The sequence below is a fragment of the Hesperophylax consimilis genome, chromosome 31 (genome assembly GCF_061612785.1).
Source record: "Hesperophylax consimilis isolate HC1 chromosome 31, BYU_Hcon_1.0, whole genome shotgun sequence".
Classification (NCBI taxonomy): domain Eukaryota; kingdom Metazoa; phylum Arthropoda; class Insecta; order Trichoptera; family Limnephilidae; genus Hesperophylax; species Hesperophylax consimilis.
The window spans coordinates 6749300-6755481 of record NC_142866.1 but is presented as its reverse complement, the minus strand read 5'-3'; the positions used below and the strand labels follow the sequence as shown (position 1 = coordinate 6755481).

The 6182-nt window shown below is 32.6% G+C and overlaps 1 protein-coding gene across 2 annotated transcripts in view; it reads left to right on the top strand.

The window, feature by feature from the left end:
• The first annotated feature begins 829 nt into the window (after positions 1–829).
• LOC149409392 (uncharacterized) overlaps positions 830–6182 on the top strand; it is a 32083-nt gene continuing 26730 nt past the window's right edge. Inside the window, exon 1 of one of the 2 annotated variants that reach the window (XM_089649949.1) lies at positions 830–851. The gene's annotated coding sequence lies outside the window, so the exon portion shown is untranslated. The other variant, XM_089649948.1, reaches the window with a different exon arrangement.

The following is a 6182-nucleotide window of genomic DNA, read 5'->3' as shown; positions in this document are numbered from 1 at the left end:
ATTCCGTCATAGCGCTCGTGTAGCACGTGCTATTAAATCTAAATAAGCACCATTTCTACTAGTATCAGTACATACACAGTATATACACAGTATGTATAATGTTACAATTTTTATTCTCTCGTAGAAAAATATGGTGGAATACGATGACAATTATTGATTATTTTATGTAAAAGTGTATATCATATTAAATGCAATACGGTATCATTCAAACTGTGGCGATTAAAATCATGTAAAATATGTATTTTCTTGGAAAGTAGGTAGTCTTTTGTGATTTGAAATTTTAAAAAATAATTAAACACTGTAAAACATGTATTTTGTAAAATTTGTGTGCTTCCAGTTTCGCTCTGTGATAACCTAAATAATAAAGTAATTTCTGAAATTTCAAGGTTGTTACGTATCAAGTTATTTTTTAAATTTCCTTAATATTAAATGAATAGCTAAAATTTCAATAGAGTCTAAAAGTAAGTTAAGCCGAGATAATTAAAAAAAAAGAAAGATATTAGTAGTATTAAAAATCTGATATGTACACAATCTAAAATGCTCATGTGGTAAAACATTTTTAAAAAATGCAAAAATTTCAATATATGTTCTAATCGTGATACAATTTTTTTTACATTCTATATAAAAAAATGGTATAATTTTTTGAAAAATCTTGAAAACCTTATGTGCACACTGGTTAACTGACATAAGCTAGAAGAAAGAATATTTAAATACTAGTTCGATCAGAATCTCAGCGTACGGTTCCAAGGTGCAAATGACGTCACGCGTAGCTTCAAACCGGCCCACCTCGCGACTCCCACCATGCGCAAACCACAACAACACTCGGATGTTGGCTGTTTTGGCTCGGAGAGGTGAGTTAGTTGGGCATTTCGGTTTGTTTGTTAGTCAGTTCTGGTGCGTGCCCGCGGTGTCGTCTCAGTCCCCGTTGCAAATCACAAGTCACAACGAGCCCAAGTCATAGATCGTGTAGAGGTGCTGGCCGAACAACTAGCGCCAAGCAGTCAATCCAGTCCCCGAAGATCCCCGCGGATGACCACACCTACCACCTGATCGCAAGGACGTCGACGGTGACATCATCACGTATGTTTTTATCGCTGCGCAGTTTTAGTTTAATCTTTGCTGTTTCTGCGGTTTCCCTTGTGATTTATGTTTTGTAGTGTGTACATTAAAAACATTGTTAAATATACTCATGTTCAGCTTAAATATTTAACACACTTGTGCTATTTCTATCTTAACCGTAACATTGTCCTCTTGATAGCTATTTCCTTAACGTAGTCCGCGATTAGTATATTATATTAATATCAGGACGGTGATGTTCCAACGCAATAATGTATAATTAATATGAAGTACCTAGCGATCCCCTTTTTAAAATATTTTGTACACTTTTATATTATATGTTGGTTCTAAGTTTTTAAACTATTGATGAATAGTTTTCCAAGGAGACGTGATTTTTAATCTGATTCTTAAGAGTTATAAATAATTATTACGATGTAAACGATTTATGTCATATCAAATTTGAATAATGTCGTTCCGAATTAATAACAGACACTGTTATGCTATGAGTTCTCAGTGCAGATAACAAAGATGCGGTTTGAAATAGCTTTAGCTACGTTTATTGACAAAATCTGGATAGCTAGGAAATTCCCAGACTGAATCTTCTACTTGAACTTCCCCTCCCTTACTTCCATGAACCTCGCATCATTCCCAATTAACACGACAATCCCAAAAGTAGTTTTAATTCTCTTCGAGCACTTGATATTTTGGTGCGGTATCACATTTATCTTAATTCCAATCAAACACTATTAAAAATATTTTTACACTATTGTTGTAATATTTTTTAGTTTTGTATTGTTTTTAAAAATATGGCGCAAGTATTGATTTTTGCGCATTCTTCCTTCAACTTTCGAAGTCGGTGTACAATTTGAACTTTATAGTTATGAACTCAATTTTATTAATGCAGCCTCGTTTTAGTTTTATCGTTGATCTGACCAAATAGGAAATTATTTATACCTACGTCTTTTTGGATTCGGGGCGATCGAGTCATACCTCCATTTGCACACTGGAGTCCATCTTTAGTAAGTTGTATAAACGTAAACACTTCGGATCAAATATAAAAAATGGACATTATTAGTCATCGATTTTTCATGGATATCGCTAAGTCATACACAGGGTTTTCCAATAAGAGGTGTTATTTTAAATAGCCCACTATTTCGGTAGATGTTACTTTTGAAGCTGTCATTTTTTGACATTTGACAAGTAAAAACTACGTTATTTATAAAAATGGAACGATACACGCTTCAACAACGCATTGAAATTATTAAAATTCACTTGCATCAAATGCAAATCATCTTGAGTGAAGAGGCCCATTTCCACCGCAGTGGCTTCATCAACAAGCAAAATTGTCGCATTTGGGGCTCGGAAAACCCAAGAGTTATTGTTGAAAAGCCTCTCTTTCCTCAACGTGTGACTGTTTGGTCCGGCGGAGTCATTGGACCTTACTTTTTCGAAAATGAGGCCGGAGCAACAGTTACGGTGAATGGATTGCGTTATCGGGAGATGATTAATGATTTTTTATGGCTGGCATTGGATGGTATTGATCTGAACAACGTTTACTTTCAACACAACGGCGCTACGTGCTACACAAGCAACAAAACCATTGATCTTTGACGATTGAATATCAAAATAACACCTCTTATTGGAAAACCCTGTATATGGGTAATTTGACTATGACACCACACCAATAACGGTGAATCTTTTAAAGCGTTAAATATTATTACAAATAGTGAGAGATAGTTCGTAAACACACTCAAGCTATGCATTTTTGTATGTTACATTTAGTATTATATTGTAGTACTGAAAGTACATCCCACACTTTTAAATATGTCTATTTGAATTTGGATTCTGTTATCGTGAACGATGGAATATAAATATTGGAAGTGGAAATTAACCCACTTCCGATCGAACTAATTGTCCCTGGGGAAGATTCTATCCTCAGTCAAACCAAAATATAACATATTTTACCAAAAATAGATGTATTAAGGTAAAAAAAACTTTGTCTTTTACTGGTTGATTTTTTTAAATCTGATATTGTAGGATTCTTCTACTGTGGGACAACGTGTAAATATATTTTGAATAATTACAAAAAAAGTTAAATCTCTCCAATAAATACAATTTTGTTAAAACTTTCTAAGGAGCTTTACTCTCTGCCACAAAGGTGGTCAACGGATGGCCTGAATATTTTATGTGACATTTCACTTAACAGCGTCTAAAATCGTTATCAAAATATTATTAGGTATCTTCATTGTATTAACATTGAAATTAAAACGGATATTCCTTAAGCAGGAATTATGTTTTATGTTTTTTAAATAAATTTATATAATATAATCACTAATCACAGTTAACTTATAGCAGTCATCATGCTTCACGTATCCCACGTTGTGCCAAGTATAATCATGATGTGTTTTATTCTTGATTGTTTTCGTATGGACATATAAATTTCACAACGTATTCATCTGTAAAACTAAACCAAAGAAGACAGTTTTCCAGCTAATATTTATGACACCACTGGTGAAAAAAAATGGTTATTTTTCCAAAATTTTAAATACAAGTAAAATATTTTGAAAGGGAAGCTCAGGACGGGTTGTTTCACAAAATTTGAACAATTCATGAATTTTTAAAGTTGATTATCAAGTTCTGTAAAAGTTCTTTTCAAGTTCTGTTATTATTTCAGATTTTTGAAGCAACTGGCCCATAACGCTATAATAAAAGAACATGAATAGACTTTTACAGAACTTGAAAATTAACATTGAAATTTTATGAGTTTTTCAAATTCTGTGAAAAAAACCGTCCTTAGATTCCTGATGGTTTTTAACTAGACACAACTTACCAGCAAACCTACATTCAACAAAGCTATCTGTTCTCTATTTGGTTAAAAGTGACGTAGTGCAATTTCCATTTTTGCGGTCTTCTTAAGAAAGAAATTACAATCGTTTTAAAGTGAAAAATGATAAATTCAGTTATGTCTGGGAAATATGTGCGGCCTAGTTATTCGCATATTGTTCACTTTGTGGTTTGTTTTGTTTGTAAAATTCTTTTTTCCACTATAGTATTATATGAAACATACCAAAATATACCATTCCTAAGAGAAAGTCCAGTTATATTCAATTTTCCAATTAAGTCCTAAATCCTGTATCTAAATTTCGCTAATAAACAATTGGATAATGTTAATGAAGTGTCAATCTCAAGTGACCTACCAGGTAAGTATTGTACTGTATATTATCTCAATAAATAGTTAAGTAATAACATAGATCACTGTAGAAATGTATTATAAGTTTGTACAGCGCCCTTGAGGTGATTTTGCACAAAAACGGCGCTATACAAGTCATCCAATTATTATTATTATTATATGAGTACCTTAAAAAAGGTTGTGGCGATATCCAGTAATATTAAATTTGATGCTTCTGCCCACATCATAAGTCCATTTATTCTCTTATGGTTCACTTTGTTTAGGCATTAGACCGTGGTCGTTGCAACACGTTGTAAAAAGCTGACCTTTCGATCGAGTCTTGAAAACCGAGAATCTGTCTTTCACTTAGAACGGATTATTTCTATCATTTTTTTATTCTTCATTACAAGCACCCGCTAAACTGCCAAAGCAGTGTGTTTTCTTTATTTGAGAATGCAAATGACAGAATATGCAGTACTGACTAATATGTCATAATATGCAACAAGAAACCTTAACAATTCTAACTTTTTACCTCTGACATTTAACTCACAAGCACTACATCGTGTAATATTTTAAATTGAGCAGCTATCAATAACAACCCTTACGTAGATGGCGATAAGGTTTAAATTCCCGCTTAACACCATCCGCCTGTTTTGATTTATGCAAGAAAAAAACATGGCCAAAAAGTGCCTTTTATTTTATTTTGTGAATGTTGAGGCGTAAATACTTATTTTTTTCTAGATCATTTTATAAATAACTTAATTTGCCACATTATACAATAAAATCATAGCCGAAAATGGGTTCGCAAGTAGGATATTTTGATCTTTAAAGCAGTTTTCATAGGCAAGATGTATTCTACTTTCAGTATTTAATTAAAGCATCTGAAACATTTCTAGGCGACCAAATTTTCAAACCAAAAACACATAATTTTGCATTACTACGTATGGCATCGCCTAAAGTACGATTTTTTCATCCTTTATGAAATAAACACATTTTAGTTCATTTCACAGCCATTTGATAAAAGTAATTTTATTAACTTCACCGTCCCATTTCTTCTTTTGACAAACTTGAAACAGGTAGGTGTATATCTTAGTATTAATATGGATATAGTTAATTTATTTCCACGTAGTGTTTGGCAGTACAAAATTGTGTGACATTCTCCACTGTAGTGAAAAATTGAATTAAATGTTTTGAAAACAAGGGAGGTATATATATATGTTGACGTATTTAAATATTTGGCGATATGACATGATTTGAGATTTTCGCGGCCAAAAGTATTATCAATTTTTGTGTTGTTTTCTCGTGTTGCGCTTTTTCCATCTTTAGCCCAGTTGTTTTGGATAGCAATGCAGTTTTCATCAAGTGTGTGTATGTATATATGTAGATGTGATACCTTGTTGTTAGGGCCGGTATTTCATTATAATACTTATTTGTTAACTTGATGTGTAGCCGTCAAGTACGTGACACCAACATATATTTAAAGACTTTTTTTTATTGTGTATCTTATATATTATATTTTATACTGTACGGTCATATTCAGTTATATAAAAGGTTAACAAACCAATTTTACAAAAACACATTATGGCCAGGCACATAAATAAGAAAGAAAAAAAACAATTTATTTTCGCACACTTTCCTAGTTTATATACTTTCTTATTTCATTATAACATGGTAGGTATAATTATCTCAGTATAAATCATATAATATATTGTTTTTTAATCTATTACCTTCGCCGTCCACTAATTGATGGTAGAAAAGCACTCATAAGCCGCATGAGAGTTGTTTGTGTTTTGACTGATTATGTTCTGGTGAAATCAGCAATCCGACTGATTGTTTGTACAGTCTTGTCGTATTGTGCGTATGATGCATGCATTGGGGTCAAGGGACTTGCAACCAACTTTTTCCGTGGAGTCAGTTTACTGGACTCTTATCAAACCACTACTAAATACTATGGAAG